The following is a 20,387-nucleotide window of genomic DNA, read 5'->3' on the forward strand; positions in this document are numbered from 1 at the left end:
CTGAATAGCATTTTAAAAATCAGTACTTTAGTAAAACATCAAATATTGCTCAGTAGTCCAGAAAAGGAGGGGTCAGGAGCCGACCCTTTACTGTCTACAAATCAGTGGTTCTCAACCGGGAATGGCGTTGGCAATATCTAGAGACATTTTTAGTTGTTACAATTGCAAAGAAAGGTGGGGTGGGGCGTAGAGTTGCTACACACATCTCGTGTGTGTAGGCCAGAGATGTGGCTCAACATCCCACAATGGCACAGGACAGCCCTTCACAACAATCACCCGCCCTGAGTGCCAATGCTAATAATATTCAGGGCTTGAGAAACCCTGGTCTGAGCAAGATCTGATGACGACAATGGCTAAGATGCACACTCCAAGTTGAAGGAACTGCTTAGAAAGTTGAGACCTTACGAGACCCTAATTATAAGGTTATCCACGAACATGATGCACCCATCAATGAATAAATACTGGGAGTGACAGTCACACAAGAGAGAGAGGAGCTGCGGTTATGGGGAACTCATGGCTGGTCTTAGCCAAAGGCAGTGAAAGCCTCCCACGCAAACAACCTTCTCAAGAAGATGGCACCTGCCGCGATCATTCAGAATGACCTCTCTCTCCTCTCCTCCCTGAGCTAGACCCTTAGACAAGGAGCTAGCAAGCTGACCTGTGTTCAGTCAGCCAAGCATCTCGGATCAGCCCTCAGGCTAGGCCAGTTTGATCTTTCAGGAACAGAAATCCAGAGACGTGGTCCAAGTGGAACCTTAGTGCACACTGTGCCTTGCTCCCTGCCACCAAAACACACCCAGTCCCACGTATGCCGCAGAGGTCAGCACTATTCATCTCAGCTATTAATACCCTTGGCATTAATGCCAAGTAACGGAACTGTGAATCGTGCGTTTCAAGTCTATCGTTAAGCAGCACGTAAGTGGCAACTAGCTTTTAAACTTCCTCTAGAGACATTCCAATCAATACTAACCTACAGGTGATACCATTTCACTGTCGACTCAAGGCATTCATCTAAATAAAAGTCAGACTGCACTTGAAATTAATGGTACATCTGTGTTCAGGGCACAGCCTGAATTAAAAGCAATTTGTCCAGAGATTATGTTACTATAAAAATTGAAGGTGGTAATTTTTTAAACCACATACTGAAGTCAAGTGCGAGCTTGTCTGTGCCTGGGGGTATTTACGGTCGGGTACACAGAAATCAACAGGTTAGACTTGAAAAAGAAAATCCACAAATGAAGAGAATTCTTTCACATCAGAAAAAAGACTGGACAGAACGAAATTTTCTTCTATTTTGAGAGGGTTACCATAAATAAGAGGGCTGGAAATACTGTTTCTGGGTCTAGAGATAACGTGAGTTTACAGTATCTCCAAGGTTTGCATCATCATTGGTTATGAGAGCTACTGAGCTGGAGGAGACATCCAGGGAAGACTCAGAGGTCACAAAGGCAAGAGCCCTGGAGGGCAAGCAGGCGGTGTGGACGGTCCCCCTGCCAGGCATGCAGAGAGGCCGACACAGAAGTGCTTGCTGGTCCATCAAAAGGGGGAATTCGCTCCTGTCTCTAGAAACTAGGCCAATGCAGACCAGTCTTCATTTGGAAGAGAAGCTCAAACTCTGAATTCTTAGGTGAAATCCTTTCAATTCTTAAAAAAACAAAACAAAACAAACAAACAAAAATAAAGTAAATCTGGATGGGTCAAATAGGCCACATCAGACTGAGGACCGCCAGTTTTTAACCTCGCGTTCTGGGCCACCAACTCTTCAGGCATTAAGTTCAAAATGCAAGTCTTGTTTCTGGCTTACAGATGTAGCCAGGGATGGGCGCAGTCTCTGGAATGACATTACTCCCTTATTCCCTACTCCAGGAGTGGTATTAGAATAAAACAATTTTTTAAATCGTGACACCCCTTTGACAGAGAGAAATCACAAGTAGGCAGAGAGGCAGGCAGAGAGAGAGAGGGAAGTAGGCTCCCTGCTGAGCAGAGAGCCCGATTCGGGACTCGATCCCAGGACCCTGAGATCATGACCTGAGCCGAAGGCAGCGGCTTAATCCATTGAGCCACCCAGGCGCCCTCGTGACACCCCTTTGGTCCGTCGTCCTTGTAAAGAGCAGACAAAATTTACTTAAATTTCAAAAACGTTGTATAATTTCTGCTCGTTAGGTGAGGCTCCTTGGAAAAGGGTCTTCTGCAAGCTAGTCTTATGTGGAAGAGGGACAGTACAAGGCCCTCACGCTGAGATTCCAGCAAACAGCAACCAAGATGAAGACAACTGCACATGGAAATCAACACCCTCCCTGGGCCTGCCTGGAGGGGGCCCCTTTTTGACATCGAATGAACTCAAAAAGCCATCTTATCAACAGATGAGTGTCAGAGACAGGTCTGAAGGGTCATCCTCCCAGAGCGGCCTATCAGCAATTATGGACAGAGGACACAGGCCAGAGCTCAGGTCCCCTGCAACAGCTTTGACTTTTGGCCACAGAGATGCCCAGCTGTGAGGTCTGAGCAGCGACCAGTCCTGAAACCTGGGGACAAGCTGCTGACCTTCAACTGCTGTATCAGGAAATGGGGGAATATTTACTGCCGTCTCCTTGACAAATATTATCTGAAAGGAAATCCTCAAAGACATTTTCTGGTTTGCTCATCCCAGCGAGACGAACGTGCCGCATGTTGCTCTGGTGTGGTTTATACAAAACGTAAGAAGTTACCATCTTCACCACGCTGAAGTGTGCAGCTCGGCAGCATGAAGTGTGGTCACGCTGGCGTGCAACCACTGCGACCATCCAGCTCCCCAACTCTGTCACCATCGGCCGAGACTCCGTAGCCCGTCAACACGGACGGCCCGTCCTCCCCTCAACCCCCCGCAGCCTCCACTCTGCTTTCTGTCCCTGTGGATCAGGCTCTTCTGCAGACCGCATGTACCCGTCCTTTTCCGTCTGGCTTACTTCACTCAGCAACATGTCCTCAAGGTCCGTCCGTGTTCTAGCCTGTGTCACAATTTCCTTCCTTTTTAGGGCCGAATAACATTCCATTTTGTGTGCCTGCACACACACATACCCCGTATTTTGTTTATCCACGCAGCAGCTAATGGACCTGTGAGTTATTTCCACCTTTCTGCGATGATCAAGTACACTATCATCAGCACTGTTTTTTTTTTCTCCCAGCACAATTTTTTATTGAGACATAACTGACAGGTCCCCAACATCATGATAGGATACCTCAGCATAATTCTTAGTTTTTTTTTTTAACTCTTTGACTGCTCTGCTTATGGCTACCACTCATTTCTCAGCAGTTAAGGAAATACGTCTGTTCAGTCCAAGAATTGTGCAGGGAGGGTTGTGAATTCTCATGTTGGGTCAGAAGAACAATCGAAGGGTTAATTAGTTTTTTAAAAAAACCCACCAAAAAAAAACCCAAAAATCTTTCACGAGGTCTCTCTTTCAGGTGGCAGCTGACACGCACACAAATTTAAAGCATCTCACGTATTTCTCCAAACATGATCGCCCCTTCCCAGGCCCGACATCTGAATGTGTCTTTGGCTGAAGGTTTCAGATTCTCCTGTCAAAACAATTCATCTGTCAACAGGACAGATGCTGTCAGAAGCATTTCTGCACCTTTCAGTAGCAGCGAGGGCTGGAAAGAAACCTCCGGGAATTCAGTTACCGCGAATTGCAGCTTTCACTAAACATTTTGTCAGCCATTGTCATAACACAAATTTTCCCTGTTCCTCGTACAAAGGGTGCGCAGAGCTTGGAACAATCGGGCCCAGCCGTAGACATTCTTTCAGCTAATCCGCTGAAAGATGACTGTCCGGCCCACCATTGGGAGAACACACAGGAGGGACCTCTGCGGAGAATGGCTCAAGTTTTATCCTGGTTTTATCTGTGTCTGAGAAGTAAACTGTTCAACAGTGTGTGACAACAATCTGCTTGCTGAGTGTTTTTCCTGACAAAGACCCCCAATCCTGACCCCATTGTGTTGGAAGAGCTAAGTCCGTGAATAGCCGAGCAGTCACCACTGTTACAGAAACCCATGCCATCCAACCCGCTAGCCCGTGGCTGGCCATGCAGCTACTCACTGTCACACGGAACGTAATTAAGATTACACAAAATTAGGGCACCTGGGTGGCTCAGTGGGTTAAAGCCTCTGCCTTCAGCTCAGGTCATGATCTCAGTGTCCTGGGATGGAGCCCCACATCAGGCTCTCTGCCCAGCAGGGAGCCTGCTTACCCCTCTCTCTCTGCCTGCCTCTCTACCTACTTGTGATCTCTGTCAAATAAATAAATAAGATCTTAAAAAAAAAAAAAAGATTACACAAAATTAAGAATTCAGTTCCTTCGTCATGCTAGCTCTATTCCAAGCTTGCAATCGACACGGGAAGCTCATGGCTATGGTAAGGCCCAATGCAGACAGAGGACTTGGCCATCATGGCTGAAATTTCTACTAAACTGTCCTGTACTGAAATTGTTCAGGAACTAATACATATTTTGAGTGAACTGGCACTTATGGAAGAAACTTGGATCTCAAACATAAAACTGAATTTCCTAATAATTCAAGAGCTTTGTTAAAAATGTGGTGGGAGATGGACACTGACCTTAATACATACCCTTTAGCCGCACAAAATTCTTAACCATCCCAACAGAGGAGAGGGCATTTGAAAATTCAATGCACTAGGAAGATACTCCATAAAAAATGCCCTCTGAGTGTAACTCTATAGGCTTAATCAGTATTTACATAATCGGACCAGCATCTTCCTGGATTACAACCAGAACCGCATATTACAAACTTGGCAAACATTATTCAAAGCTGGCAAACAATAATTCATTGACTCCCTGGAAGCTGAGGGATAAAAAGTTCCGTTTGCTATTGAGTAAGCTGTGGTGAGGAAGTAACCCCAGCATCGTTAGACCGATGTAATGAGTATTTCCTCTTCAAATGCAAGCCTTGCTCACAGACCACTGACCAACACAGACAAACCTCCTGCTCGGGAGAGCCGTGAAACGCCGGGCTGTCTTTTTCAACATGACCAGGAATCCTAATTCACGGTGGAAGAAAGGGGTCCTAACTCCATGACAAGCTTTCCCTGGGGAGGGAGGTTTTTTTTTTACTCAGTTTGGTTTCCAGGCCAGCCTGTTTCCCCTTACTCAACTCCGTCTGGACCCCTGAACATCATAGTATTTGCATATTTTAAGCCTTTGATATTTGCTAAACTGAGTAATACAGCCAAAAAGAGAAGTGCAAAGCCATCCAATGACCCATCTGGTGAGCGCTACTGGAACACCCAGAGCTAGCCTGGAAACCCCTTATTTCTTGGAAAACTGGGGTCCCATTCTCACCTCAAAAATTGTGCTTGCCACCCACTGAAAAAGGACTCACCTGCTTAGGACCCCCCAGGAAAAAGCGATTGGTCCTTTCAAAGTTCAAGGGGTGTGAGTGAAGAAGAACATATAATTTGTTAAACTTATTTAATCCCTTAATCTTTTAAGGCCATTTCTGCTGCATTCTTACCTTCTGAGAAGTTACGTGTGGTGCACATCGAGTTCCAATAAAATCACCACGTTAGGCTCCCTCGACCCACATTACAGGTTTTATGAGAATAAAGGATTTCTTTTTAAACCTACAATATTGAATGCTCTTATCTTTTTTTCTCTGTTGTGATGCTTTCCCCTCCTTGACCAAAATCCACGACTGAAAGGCTGATAATATGCATTAAAGGCTTAGATGGAGAATAATAATAAAACTGCTTCTTAAATGGGAATCATGCCTCTGGCATCCTCACCCACGAATTCCCACTCGGGAGATGGATTTTGTACTTGCTGCCATCTTTCCTCAGGAAGTTAAGAAGCCCCATAGTCCCTAAACTGAGGCTTAGAAAAAGAAAAACATTCTGCAAACTGTTAAAGGTAAAGTCACTCAGCTATCAACTCACTACATACAGCTCATTTTGTCATTCGGTCAGATTTAAGAAAGTAAGGAATGAATCACAGTTACTTCCATTTTTGAAAGTGTTACATTGATAAATCTCTGTGCACACCAGGCCTGCAAGCAACTCAAAAAAGAAGAGATAATATGCTCCAGCCATACAAGGACTTCACAGTAAGAACCTGCATTTACTCCTTAAAATTGGCTATAGAAATCAGCATGGGCCTCTGAACTCTAATGCTTAACACATTACCTGACAGAAGTTACCCCTGCCTGCTTCCAGAATCCCAGAAGTCTCATATGTGCCTCCCTATCTTAATGGCTCGCACCTCGTACCCCCACCCCACAGATAATTTCAATACAGGTCTAAGTCTTTGTCCTTTAGTAACAGACAGATGTCAAGTTCAAATATTCACTGTCTACAACGTTTACTGCGCTGTGATAAATTCTAACACAAATGAGGGTAAGATCTAGTCTGTAACCTATTGGTCAGAAAAGACTCTGAACCAAAGAATTACAGTCAAAGGCTCTGATAACAGCAAGCATCTTCTGAATGGTAGACCAGGAGGTACAGTGTACATTCGTGGTTCTTGGGCCAAGGCTGAACTGCAGGGAAATTTATTTGTTTGTGAGACTGAGGAGTGTCTGGAGAAAAAGTTTTCACCAAAAACATAAAAGTTGCAGCTCCTCTTCAGAACAACTGTTGGGCCAGCATTCCTGATTCCAACCACCAGCTATACTTACTTGGCAAGGACTGCAGCTGACCATGAACCTCACTGCTCCTATTATCTCTCCCAGGCCCTCCCTCCCTACTCACGTGCACTCCCTGTATTTGTCATCCTTACATGGACACCACTGCGTCCAGACGGCATGTAGAGCGGGGAAGATTGGCTGTGATGAGAAAGGTTAACCAGAAAGAAAGACCTTAGTACACCCTAAAAAAGAGAAAAGGAGCGTGGTTTTTAAGGAAGAATGCCAGAAAATAAAGCCAGAAAAGTAAAATAAGGTGTGAAAATTATGAAACTAGACAAAAAGCCAAGAAGTCAAGACCTCGTAGAAAGGAAAAGGGCAAGACGTGAAGAGTTTTAGGGCAAAGTCCAGAAGAGTCGTCTGTGTTATCAGATCACAACCCACTGGCCGGTTAAGTTAAGGGTTACATAAACCTAAACAAATCCCAGTGCCAGGTCCCTCTTGACAGTTAATCTATGGGGCCATTTAAAGCTGATTTCCAGAGGAAGAGAACAGCTCCTTGTTCATCTACTTAGAGTTCTGACCAAAAGAACCAACAGCCCCACCTCCACGGACAGTAATCAGCATCTGCTTTCTCTAACATCCCGTAACGTGGAAGACTCAAAAACCTGTTTTTCCTACCCAAATCTTAGTTTGGCTGAAGAGACAAAACAACTGAATGTGCTCTCATGCCTGTTTGTGGGGGTGGTCCCGCAGGGAAGTCCATAAATATCCCATAACACTCTCTCGGTAAATATGGTACATGCATCATTAACCCCTAAAGATTAATTAATGGAAAGGAGGCACTCTGGCCTCACCAGCTCTGCAGTTGGTGGGTATTTCACAAAGGGAATCTGAGCAGGAAAGAGCTGCTGGCCACAGGCTGCCCCTCCCACAAACCTGTCCTACAGGGAGCACCACCCATGACCACCCCAGCAGGGGAGAGGGGCCTACAGCCACCATCTGGTTTTGCTATTACAGAAGTGGCTTTGCGGAGACTTGGAAATGGGGAGGGGAAGAGAGGGGTCAGGAGTCTGGTCACCTACTCTGATCACCTACTCTCTGCTTGATCCAATCTCTGAAAAGGGATCACAAATTCGCCCTTTCAGAGAGTCCTCAAGCTCTAGAGGACTTTCCAAACTCATCACACCCACAACAGGACAGGATCTCCCTTGCCAGGCATCATCCAGCACAGCAGCCCAGCCCTGCTGGGGAACAGAGGGTGGTTGCTGCCTCCCAGGCAGGCTCGCCTGCTTCATCAATCTCTTGTCCAACGCGGCCCTCCTGCCCCGAGGCAGCAGGCGCTCCGGTGGGAGCAGGAGGTTCATCAATCATGACCGAGAGGAGACAGAAGTGTAGCGAGAAGGCGTGCTCACCTCTGGCGTCACACGTAGGGGCTGGAGTTTCTTCAGTGAAAGGATGGAGGGCATTCTCCTACAAAACCACGCTCCATGAAGGCAGGAAACAGAGACTTCTGCCTCCACAGTAGTTACAAACAGGTCGGGCAAGAGGCACAGGAAGTGAGGGACATATTAATCTGGTGGATACTTTCGGAATCCGTGCTCTGTGAAGTCCTCCTCTGGTCACAGATCACTGTTTTCCTATCCTAACACCTCACCTGGACCCCTCGGCCCCCACCAACATCTGCAGGAGGCTGAGCTTCTCGTAGAACCATGACTGCAGATTAAGAGTGCGTGTTAATACCATGACGCAGCCTTAGAACTCATTCACTTTGGTGTCACGTACGGAAATGTCAACTAGCAACAGCCCGTAACTGTTTCTTTTGAGTCAATGCATCACGCGACAAAATTATGTAAACATTGGCACAATCATCAACTCTGCGTGACACTGTGATCAATGTCCCCTCCCCGCACACTGAAACGATTCTCCACTTAACCCCGACGGGTTTCACACACGTCGTGCCCTCACCGAGGGCCTCGCAGAGAGGAAAGTAAACGTTTTAACACATAAAAAACACGTAAGCCATCCAAAAGTACTCCTGGTCACAAGAACAGGGTGGTCAAATTCCAAGCCTGCTTTCTGCCAGAAGGTACAGCTGAGCATTTCACTGGGATAAAGGAATTCTATACCACTGACTCTGGATTCTTCAGAACTGAAACCTCCAATACTCCAGTAACATACTACTTCTCAAGCACGGAAGACACGTTCAAATACAAAACAAATCAACAGAAATCTCTCCTTCCCTCTCTCAGAGTCACTACACACCCTCCTCAAACCCTCTTGTCTAGGAGTTTCCCAAAAGCAGGAAAAGGGTAAAGGCATCTGGTAGGCTTTCTAACATGAGAGACTGGTCAACGAAAATTCGGACAGTACACAAACCTCTTGTGAGAGAAACTTACACCCAGAGATTTAAAAAAAAGAAAGAAAGAAAAAACTTTGCAGTAACTACCCTCTGGACAGGTAATGATCGGGGTTTGCTGTTGCTACAAGTACAGTTGACCCTTGAACAACATGGATTTGAACTGTGTGGGTCCACTTACAGAGCAGGGCTTTCCATGTGGTTCCCCTTCGTTCTGATTTTCTTAACATTTTCTTTTCTCCAGCTTACTTTCTTGTAAGAACATAGTATATAATACACATAACACACAAAATATGCCTTAAGTGACTGCTTATGTCATTGGTAGGGGCTCTGGCCAACAGTAGGCTATTAGTAGCTAAGTTTTTCAGGGAGTCAAAAATTAGACACAGATTTTCAACCGTGCAGGGGGTCAGCACCCTTAACCACCTCCTCCACTGTTGAAGGTCAACCGTATTTAGAAGGGTGATTTTAGGCAAATATACTTTTTGGTTACAAAACAGCAATATATAGTAAATTGCCTAACTGTCTCCCTTAAAAGGGAGAAATAAGGAAATGAAAGCTTTCTTTTTTAAGCAAATACATCTGTGCAAACAACAGCTTACCTTAGTGTTATCAGCATCTCTTTCCTCCCCCACCCGCGCACACACACACACACACAAAATTTAAGGGACAAATGACATAAGTGGGTGTAACTACCTTCCCAGGCTAGAGCTGCTCATAAGGAAAATCCTTCTGGGAAGCCAGAACTTCCCAAGGGTGTGCGCAGGAGTCCTCCATCAGCTTCCACTGGAACATACGTACATCTTTCATTTTCCAACTGAAATCACACCCACTCCTCACTAATGTCTCTGACATCTTTGTGCCTCTCTGAAGCCCACGCACCCAGAATTGATAAGGCAAATGAAAATTCTAGGTGTACCTGCACTTAACCACAATACCCTACATTACAGAGTGATTAAGTCCAAGGTTCCTTCAAATATTATCAATATAATATTCTTTTGTCGGTTTTCAACATCGTCTTCTGGATTTCAAAATATTCAAATATTATCTTCTGGGTTTACCTTCTCTTCCTTTTCTGGCTACCTCAAACTTAAAAATGAAGATCTCTCAGACACAGAGAACAGATAGATCCCTGGTATTAAGTCAGCCAAAGTAAAAAAACTGAATTTACCGGTAACTTTTCAAGGATAAATCCTGTTGTATTACAGGGAGGCACGAGAGTGTCTCTCAGTATGTATTTAGAAGAAAACGCAGTTTTAAAAGGTCAGCCGCCTGGCTAACAGTTAAGTCGCTGACTTTATTAGCTAGCTTATCGACTTGGGATCTTGTTCTGTCAATTTTTCCGTTGGGCTTTTTCAAGTTTATGTGTCACGAAGTGCCTGGCTGAAGCCAAAAGGCAAGTTTTTTTTTTTTTTTTTTCTCTCTACGATATGAAGATGTCATGAAATGTGTAAACTTAAAAGGCCGTCTACATAGCTTTCTCGGGGCCTTGAGGACTTCTCCAGTCCCGGTGGCTGAACAGCTGAGAAACCCCAGGTCGAGGTGCACCAACCACCTAATCGGGCAGCGTGCTCGGTCCCACACGGACTGCTTTCTGCTCTTAAAACATGGCACTTCCTTTTCACTGAGATTTCCAAGCACAGAGAATCAGATGCCTGTGACGTCCATCTTTGAACACACTAACATTTTACTCTGTCACATGGGAAACTGGCTGTGGAAATGACAGAACCGTCGTACTTTTCATTTCTGCTGCTGCTTTTTTTTTTTTGACTCCTTCACCAAGGCCTCTAAAAAGATGCCTCGCCTCTTCCACATGGTCCGTCTACACTCAGCAGGGCCCAGGGCACCGTAACACACAGCGAGGCCCTGACATCCGTCTCCCCACACCTCCCCCCTCCACTCCAGCCTCTGCAGTTCCCGGTCCTGGACTCCCAAAGGTGTGTCTTCAAGGGTGGGTCCTCGCGATAAAGGCCACTTGCTAAACTCTCCTTCAGTCATATAACGAATACTGGCCCCTGTGGGAAGGGAGTTTGTTTTTCAAGTGAATCATGACCAACGGTGATGAAAGCCCTACCTATAATCGATAATCGATGGTTAATGGATCCCCCTTTGCAGGCACCAGCTACAGGCTGGAGAAACCTCCGGGGCACCACGTGTCCCTTCAGATGCCCCACAGCCTCTCTGTGTGCTAGCGAGAAGTAAGCCATTCTTTCAACAGTACTCCTTTTTAAAGATGATGTCATCAAACGCGGCTTGGTTAACATCTCTGTTCATTTTGCCCTAGCCAGGTAACTCCTATCAAGGCTTCCTTCTAAAAAGCTCATTATCTTATGGGGGGGGGGGGCGTAGAAACTCACAAGGAAAGGTTGATGCTCCTGCATACTTGACATTAACAAAACTGGCACCGCTAAGCCCTCTTAGGTTAGAGGGCACGAGATACAGGATCGAACCAGGTATGGTTCGGGGTGTGGCGTAGTTGGCTTCACATGGTCTTCCTCTAGCTAAGACTCCCCATTCACCTCCCCCCACACTCTGTTCTCAAATAAGGTCAAAGCAAATCAAAGACCCTCCGGTCCCAGGCCTGGTCCAGACAAGCAGACAAGCCACACAAGTGTGACTCTGCAAAAGAGCACCCGCCTCCTTGACCTGACACACACTCCACGGTGACTGATAAACCAGAGAGGGACTGGGTTCAGTTAAGTTTAAGCTTGCATGAGCACGAAGAGAAAAACCACCCACTTTCAGACCCAGAGAGCTACGGCAGAAAGCACCTGCACAAACCCGTCAGGGTGGTTTATAAGGTCACAAGCGCCTCCGAAAAGATCTTTTATTCCTAGGGCCATGGGACCAATAGCAGGCCTGCCACACTGCTGGTGTCAATATTTATCTAAAACCCAGGTATTCATGATGGTATAAACCAGGCACTTTTTCAACTTACTCATTCACGTAATTTACCACTACAAAGCCCCTAAACAGAGATGCATTTACAGCTTGAATTTCTTTTCTTCCATTTCCATACGGGAGGCTGGCCCGCGGTCTAGGTCAGCAATAATCCTAGCAGTTTGAGAATAAGGCGCTCAGTGTATTCCAGTATCAAATGTCATTGCACCTGAGGACAATAAAGAGAGGGAAAAGGGAAACAAAGCACCAGCTCTCTCCCTTCCCAAGGCATGCATGTTTTCTGCACTGCAAATGAGCAAAGCCTAGACCTTGCAGTAAAGTAATCGAACTCCTAGAACCACGCCCGGGCATTTCTGAGGGTGACTTACTCGCAATGCAGGATTAATCCAGCAACCAATTCCCAAAGGCATGCAATGCCCAAAGGAAGACATCTGCTACTTATTCGACAGCCCTTGTCTGGTGGGCTCCAATCTTCCTTCTCTTCACCCTTTACAGAGTCTACATACCTGAACCTCCATGTAAAGGCCTATACACCATTCCCCTTCCTAGGTAAAAGGCAGAGGGGTAACTAGTCTATTTATATAACCTTCAGACCTCTGAAAATAGCGGTGCATTGCAGAAACCAGGTTCACAGATGGACTCCTCCAATCTCTCCCCTTTGGAGTCCTTAATTAAATCCCTTCTCTGCAAGGGATGCTAACTGCAGCTCCCTCCATGGGCTGGGCTGCCTTCTTCCGAGGAGACACCCTGCGGTGCTGACTTCAGGCTTTCATGCCAAGGAAACCCAGGCCCTAGACAAGGATGGCTCCCTCTCCAGGGACAAATTAAAGAACCTGCCTCAAAGCCCTCTTGCAAAGTTACGGGGAAGTGACAGACAATCTGAGGCCAGCTACCCATGATTCACTGAATCTACTTTTCTGACCCAACATACACAATTCTTCCCAACAAGACAGGTATCCCTACCAACCCCCTCACTCGGATTCTGGTTACTCCACACAGTCTGATAAACACAATCACGGAGCGATCTGCCAACAGGTTGCAAATCACTTCGGCTCCCTCCGAAGCAAAATTACGAAGGCAAGTGATGAGCTCTGATATCTGATGCATGTGTGGTCTGCGAGGGGCCAACATTCCTACCTCTGCTTTAAATATGCCTGCTCAGTGACAGCGGGCCAGCACACGGAGCCCCAAATGGTGGCAGCTGAGGGTGTGGTCGGTTTTATTTTTTTCTTACACAAAAATATACAGGGTACTTGAGCGGCCGGTATCTCCTCATGCACCCCAAAGTTAATAATTCACAAACCAACTGACATTCATCAAGGATCAGAAAATGTAAAGGTGGTTTGTGCAAACACTTGTGTTCTGGCTTTTACTTAACAGCGGGTTTATTTAACTGAGGGCTTCTGGTGCCCACGGGAGCAGGCAGTACCTCAAAATGTTACTTCTGACAGTAGATGCATGCTACCCGGGACGCAGAGCTTCCGAGTTTCACCTTATCCAAACTCCAGCGATTATTTCCCTCTCAGATGGAACAGTTGGACAATGCTCGTAAGGCAAAGATAAGGGACAAAATCGCCCTAGTTCGGTACTTGATTGTAATCAACGCTCTCCCATTTCTAATCCCCTCCTGTTAGACTCTCCCCGAAGCCGCCCATCACAGAAGGGGCACTCAGTATGGCTGGGGCTGCACTCATCCTAGCGTCCACCCGGATCTCAGACCAGACAGCCTTCTCTCCATGAGGAGGACGCACCTCCCCCAAGAGGAAGGCCCAGTTCCCTCTGCCCAAAGACTTCATGTTCCCCATCTCTCGTTCTTTCCTCTGTTTTCTGGTGTGGGTGGGCACATGCGAAATTATCAGGTTATTCTTACAGGCATGGAAGTACCAACTGAAATTGATTTTACAAACAGAGAAACTTAAATGTGGGCACACGGTTTCCTGATCTCGGAAAATACAGTTTTTAAACGTAATTGAACAGTCTGAGATGTCATGAAATAATACACGTTATTTATGTGGTAATAAGGAGACATTCTTAGAGTGTGTAACAAATTTTGACACGGAAAACAGTAGTGCTTTTTGTTTATAAATTATGAGAACGCCAATGATACTAAGACATTAATAGTATACTATTGGTATTACATTATGAGCATACTGTGATACTTAATACTACTGATTTTTTTCCTTCCTAGAATACTAGTTTTTTGAGAAGAGTTGACACACATTCCACCTCTGTTCTTGATCTCACTCAGCTTCACCCTCTCTAAAATCATGTGCTGAGTATGTGGGGGATGGGAGAGGGAACCTGAGGAAGTCTTTGCCAGCCTCTTTCTGAGTGTCTGCACCCTGTTGCAGAACAGAAGGGTTCCCAGTCGTCGGTTGTGGTAGGTTTTCAACCCCAGGAAAGTAAACCTCAGAGGTCTGCGCACAGCCCTGGACCTACTACAAACAGGTGACCGCCTTACCGATTTACCCACCAATCGGCTTACCAACCCCTGAGAGCTCCAAGGCCGAGTGCCCGTTCAGGAGCCTCGTTAAAGAGGTTACACATTAACCACCACGCATCTCAAGCAAGATTCTATCACCTCCACCATCTCCACACCTTTCACACCCTGCCTTTGAAAGGACTTCCTGGACATGGTGCCACAGAGTTTAAAATAAATGCAGACGAGTCCATTTTTTGGTTTTTAAGAAACGGCTACTTTCAGCACGTGTCGCTGATCCTTCAAAGGCACCAAATGATCCCCCAGGAGGGAGAAAATAACACCCCACTGAAAAGATGTGTGAGTTGGCCAACCTGTGGTTATTTCTACAAGTGCGTGTTTGCGCAGATGTTTCAAGGACATAGGGAAACGGTGCCTGGGGTAATTCACTCGGGGGGGGGGGGGTCACTCACCTGGGTGTGGAAGTTTAAAAAACACACAAATGCTCACTGGGCACCTGCTGGGTGCTGGGAATGGCGCTGGGCTCTAGGACCATGCTGTATACTCTGGCCTCTCCCCACAAAGAGTTTACAATCTGGGGGAGGTAACTAGAGAGGTGCTCTGAAGGCTCCCCCCCCCCCCCCCCCGGAGGCAGCCCTTGTCTGGGCGTTCTAGGAAAGCCCTCTGAGGAAACGTTTAACCTCAGACCGGAAGATAGAGATGAGTCACGGAGGACAGGATGAAACCACAGGCAAAAGCCTTGAGGAAGGAAAAGGTTCTGTTGGGGAAGCCACTACCCGGTCCTGTCTGGGCAGGAACTCCAGAAAGCCCCCGGTCCCAAGCAAGCACCGAGGAAGGTAGGAGGAAAGGGAACAGGGGCTCGGAGTCACACAGGCTTGAGGCTGCGCCTCAGGGAGCACCGCCCCTCCCGTCCACCGCAGCCACTCTCACACTCCAAAACCAAGTCCCTCTCGGGTTTCAAATGCTGACTCCCAGGCCCCACACCACAAATTCAGACTCCAAGGTCAGTGGAGGAGTGAGAGAACACGGAAGACCTATCTAGACGCCGAACAGGGCACCGTCACGTAACCCCTATTTCACCTGCTTAGAGAGAGCCGACTGGCCACTCTACCTAAAATCGGAGGCTCGCCAACAGCGGTGCGGTCACATTTTCCAAGCTGTACCCGGAGGCCTTCGCTCAGGGTTCCCCCACCACCTGGAATCCCTGCCTCCCTCCGCTTGGCTCATCCAGAAGGGAACGAAAGAGTAGAAAATTAAAAACAAAAAACAGAAAATCTGATCCTCGACATCCAAGCCAAAGGCTCTAAATGCTTACAGAGATTCAGTACTAACTCCCAAATAACTCCATGAGCCCCCTCCCTCTGGTTTCTTGTAAAGGAAACCCTCCCAAGGCCTCAGCTTCCTTTCCCATTAAAAGCCACCAGGGCCAGCATTTTCAATTAGCTGTGTCAGCCCACCGCCCCAAAGCCGTCCAAGTTCAATTTGTCTTCCCTCCCCCAGCTTCCGGTTGCCACCAAGCACTTCACACCTCCCTATTGTAAACCCGTCCAGAGCAATTACCCTGCCTGCCTTTGGACAGCCTCAATACTGCATTTCTGTCTAATTTATAGCTGCAAAGTCCTGTCGGCAAAGGCAGGCTTGCCCTGGAGCAGAGGAAATGCACAGAAAATAGACTTGGCTATAATGTATAGGCACAGCAAGTTTCCTTAAGTTACAGGTGGACAAATTCTCCTGTTTTCAGGGTACAGAACCCTGTGTGTGATGAGGTTTCCACAGAGACCCCCCGAATCTGGAAGCAATGCAAGAATGTACCATGGTTCTGTTCTTTTACATTTTCTCCTCTGCCTGGGATATAAACCAGGGGGCAAGTAAACCAAGAAGGCCAGGAAAGTATTGCCCATTATATTTCTATCCAAAGATCTTCAGTCTTTAAAAAAAGTATTAAAAATGCAATTTATCTCACCTAAGGAAAGTAACACAGAGAAAAGCATGTCTGCCTGCGCAAAACCCCAAATCTTTCAAAATGGTGCAACCTCTCTCTTTTTAAAATGACCCAATTAAAAAGTGGGCAAGGAATCTGGACTTGCTCCAAAAAGAAAGATAGACAAATGGCCAAAAAGACAGACAAATGCAGAAGATGCTCTGCATCACCCGTCATAAGTAAAATGCAAATCAAAACCACGAGGAGATAGCTCTTCACATGCACTAGGAATGACGATCATTAAAAAGACCACAACTACTGGTGAGACTGGGGATAAGAGGAAACTTTACACACTGCTGGTAAAGGGCAGAGTCCCTGGAAAACCTAGCAGTTTCTCAAAAAGCTGAACACATTTACCCTATGACCCAGCAATTCCACCTAAGGTATCTCTATACGCCAAGGCAAATGAAAAGACACATTCACACAAAACCCAGCACACCAACGTCAGAGCCGCATCATGCAAAAGAGCCAAAAAGTAGAAACAACCCACGGTCCATTAAGTGATAAACAGATAAACAAAATGTGGTATAGCTACACCATGGAATATTATGCAGCCATAAGAAGGACAAAAAATTGCTAACACATGCTATAAAATGGAAGAACTCTGAAAATATTCTGCTGAGGGAAAGAAACCAGACCCAGAAGGCTGGTATTGCGCAATCCCATTTATATGAAATGTCCAGAATAGGCAAATCCATACAGATAGAAAGTAGGCGTTGCCAAGGGAGGGGAGGAAGGAAGAAGAGTAGAGAGGAACAGCTAGTGGATATACAATTTCACTTTGGGGTGATGAAAATGTTCTGGAATTTGTAGGAATGGTTGTACAACTCTAGGAATACACTAAAAACCCTGGTCCTATCTCAGCTCAGGTCTTGATCTCAGGGTGCTAAGTTCAAGCCCCTGCACTGGGCATGGAGCCTATTTATAACAAAACACCCTGGATCCTGTCATTTCAAAAGATGATTTTCATGGAATTTGAATTATAGCTCAATAAAGGCTTGCTGCCTTATCAGGCTCTCAAAATTCTAATCTGAAAATGCCAACTAGCCACTTCTATACCGCAAAAATGCGAAAGTAATTTTCCAAGTGCTGGTAGATAAATGGAGTGGAGAGCAGGCAAAACACCCCCATTCTGAATGGTAAAGCCAGGATGCCACCTTCAAAAATCCCTCCCCCCTCGTCAATCCTGTCTGCTTCCTAAACTGTACTAGACGCACTCCCCTAGCTCTGCTCACGAATTCCTCACAAGTGGAAAACCTCAGTTGGAGTGTATGCTCCCGCTGAAAACAGTCTCAGGATTTCGAAAGAGCCTTTTTCTGTTCTTCTGAGTAATTATTTAATAAGGCCATGGAGAGCAGAGTTCCCAATGGCCAGCCATTCAAAAATTAAGAACAAGCCAGAAGGCTGGAAAAATGTCCCCCAAAGGGGAGAAGTAAATTGTTAGATTAAGATGAACATCTAACTGATGAAGGTCTAACCCCAGGCCAGTTTTAGAATCACAGCACGCTATTTCTGGAAAAGTTTCTCCAGTGGAAAGGTTGGAAACCATACGTTTCGATTTTAGATTAAAATTAGTTGAAGATCACTGAAAGCTGTTACAAATGCCCAAGGACCCCCACACCCCACCTTCCCACAGGTATGCTGGTCGTTCCTGGCCAGGAGCACTTTCCCTAGACCTCAAAGTGCTGTCCTCGCCAGCAAAGATGCAGTTAACTGGGAAGTCCGAAAGTCGAATGCAGCCTGGATTCTAACCAACATCAAAGAGATTCCCGTTGCCCCCATTGTGCAATAAACTTCTTTCACCCAACATCATTCACACTTTCAGAGTGCAAAGTTCACTCTGATATTGGTGGCTTTCTCACTTTGTAGCTTTTTTGGCAAGTGCCCCTTGGCCTGGTTGTTCATTAATATATAATCAGAACATTAAAAGCATTGTTTCACCTTCTAGGGAGTCTGTGGCCACTTTAATAAAGCTGACATTGTCCCCAGGATGCGGGAACCACCTCGCCACAGGCAGAGAACCCAAAAGACACCCTAACCAGAGGGCACGCACAGGCGTCTCTGCTCACAAGCACACAGAGTGGAGTATTTCACAAGATGTTTCTGGTATTCCTACATGGCAAAGGGATAAGATTAAAACGCTTATCTCACCACAAAAATTGACCTGGCACTTCAGTTCCTTTTAATCCTTTCAACACCAAATTGCTTCTTACCTTGCAAACCCTTCCAGGAGGGAGTGACAGCTGGGCGCCAAGACAAACCAGGGAGAAGGGACGTCCTCCGCGCCTCTGCGCCGTCAGGCCGGCTCTGAGAACGCGGGTTAGGGCGCTACTTTTACTTTTCAAATCAGACACACACACACAATGACAACTCACTTTCAAGACCATGTTTACTTTGCTGAAAGCCACATTCTAAACACGGCCTCGTTTGTAGGAGGGAAGCAGCAACCTTGTTTATGCTCCAAGTAGGTTTGACAGAAAAACCACATCAATTTGTTTTAAAATAATTTCCATTTGCTGGAAGCTGTTCCTGAAGGGTTCTCCGCCACGCTACTCTGCTCTGATTCCTACCAGCTGCAGGCACGGGGCACGCCAGCCACAGACGGGGCAGCTCGAGCACGGACAGGCAGGCTCTGCAGGGCTAGAGCGGTCTGGGGCGACTTGTGTGTGGCTCTCTGCAAAGCCACCCCGTCGCTCCCCTCCAGAACATGTTTGGTTGAAGAAGAATACCAAAACATTTCCTAGGTCAGAATCCAAAATCTGTGATATGCCCACACAGAGCACTTTCTCTGTGGTGACACCTGGGCGAGAGAGGCTTTTCAGTCTCTCAGAAACACATCATCTCCAGAATTAAGGATCTGGAATAGTGTTCAAGCCCAAAGTTCAGAGCTGAGGGCACAAAGTTCATTTATTTGGCTAAATGAGTATCAGAAAAAGAAGGAAATTAAGAAAGGAAACGTCTATGAGTAACGTGTACAGATCTTCAGCCTTATCATCCAAAGAAATGTACATTAAAATAATCCAATGCAATTTTCCTGTATTAAACTGGTGTACAGATACAGGAAAAATAAAGCAACATCTAATGTTCGTGAGGGTGTGGGGGAAATGGGCACAACTTCATATGTAAATTGGTGACAGTACCAAAAATTTTAAGAAGTTGTATATTCAGAGCAATATGAATTTAGTAACTCAATCTAAGGAAATATGAAACATATAAGCATATGTGTATATGGATGTTTACCTCAGTTTAGGAAAAAACTTAGATGTCTAATATCAGGGAAAGCTGAACTATGACTTCCAACTGTATTTTTTTTAAAGGATTTTATTTATTTATTTGACAGAGATCACAAGTAGGCAGAGAGGCAGGCAGAGAGAGAGAGGAGGAAGCAGGCTCCCTGCTGAGCAGAGAGCCTGATGTGGGGCTCAATCCCAGGACCCCGAGATCATGACCTGAGCTGAAGGCAGAGGCTTACCCCACTGAACCACCCAGGAGCTCCATTAAACTGTATTCTTAAAAAAATGTTTAATATTAGAGAAAATATTTGTGACACGGAATCTTTAAAAAACAAAAAGCAGAATTACAGATGTATAGAAACCTTAATTTTGCATTAAAAAATAGAACTCAAAAACAGATATTCAACCACAGACATATTCATGTACCAGAGTGATCATGTTTATCATTCGATAATAAAATCAATTATTTCTTTTAAATTTATTAACATATAATGTATTATTTGGCCCAGAGGTACAGGTCTGTGAATCATCAGTTTTACATAATTCACAGCACTCCCCATAGCACATACCCTCCCTAGTGTCCACGACCAGCCACCCTATCCCTTCCCCCACCGGCCCCCCAGCAACCCTCAGTGTGTTTCCTGAGATGAAAAGTCTCGTAAGGTTTGTCTCCCTCCAATTATTTTTTTCTATTGTAGTTTCCTCTTTATTCAATGAACCTGTCTACCACGTGTCACCAGAAAATCTAAAGTAATTAAAATAAAAGCATGGTAACCAGACTATAGGTCAATAGTAGAAAACCCTGTTAACATGAAACCATGGCCCTTGACTACCACAGCTTACTGGGTATACAAGGGCCTTC

General features: G+C 45.9%; 1 protein-coding gene across 1 annotated transcript in view; it reads right to left on the reverse strand.

Moving 5' to 3' along the window:
- LRIG1 (leucine rich repeats and immunoglobulin like domains 1) overlaps positions 1–20,387 on the reverse strand; it is a 109,287-nt gene that overhangs the window by 72,930 nt on the left and 15,970 nt on the right. The window lies entirely within an intron of this gene.

The sequence above is a fragment of the Mustela nigripes genome, chromosome 2 (assembly GCF_022355385.1).
Source record: "Mustela nigripes isolate SB6536 chromosome 2, MUSNIG.SB6536, whole genome shotgun sequence".
NCBI classification, from domain to species: domain Eukaryota; kingdom Metazoa; phylum Chordata; class Mammalia; order Carnivora; family Mustelidae; genus Mustela; species Mustela nigripes.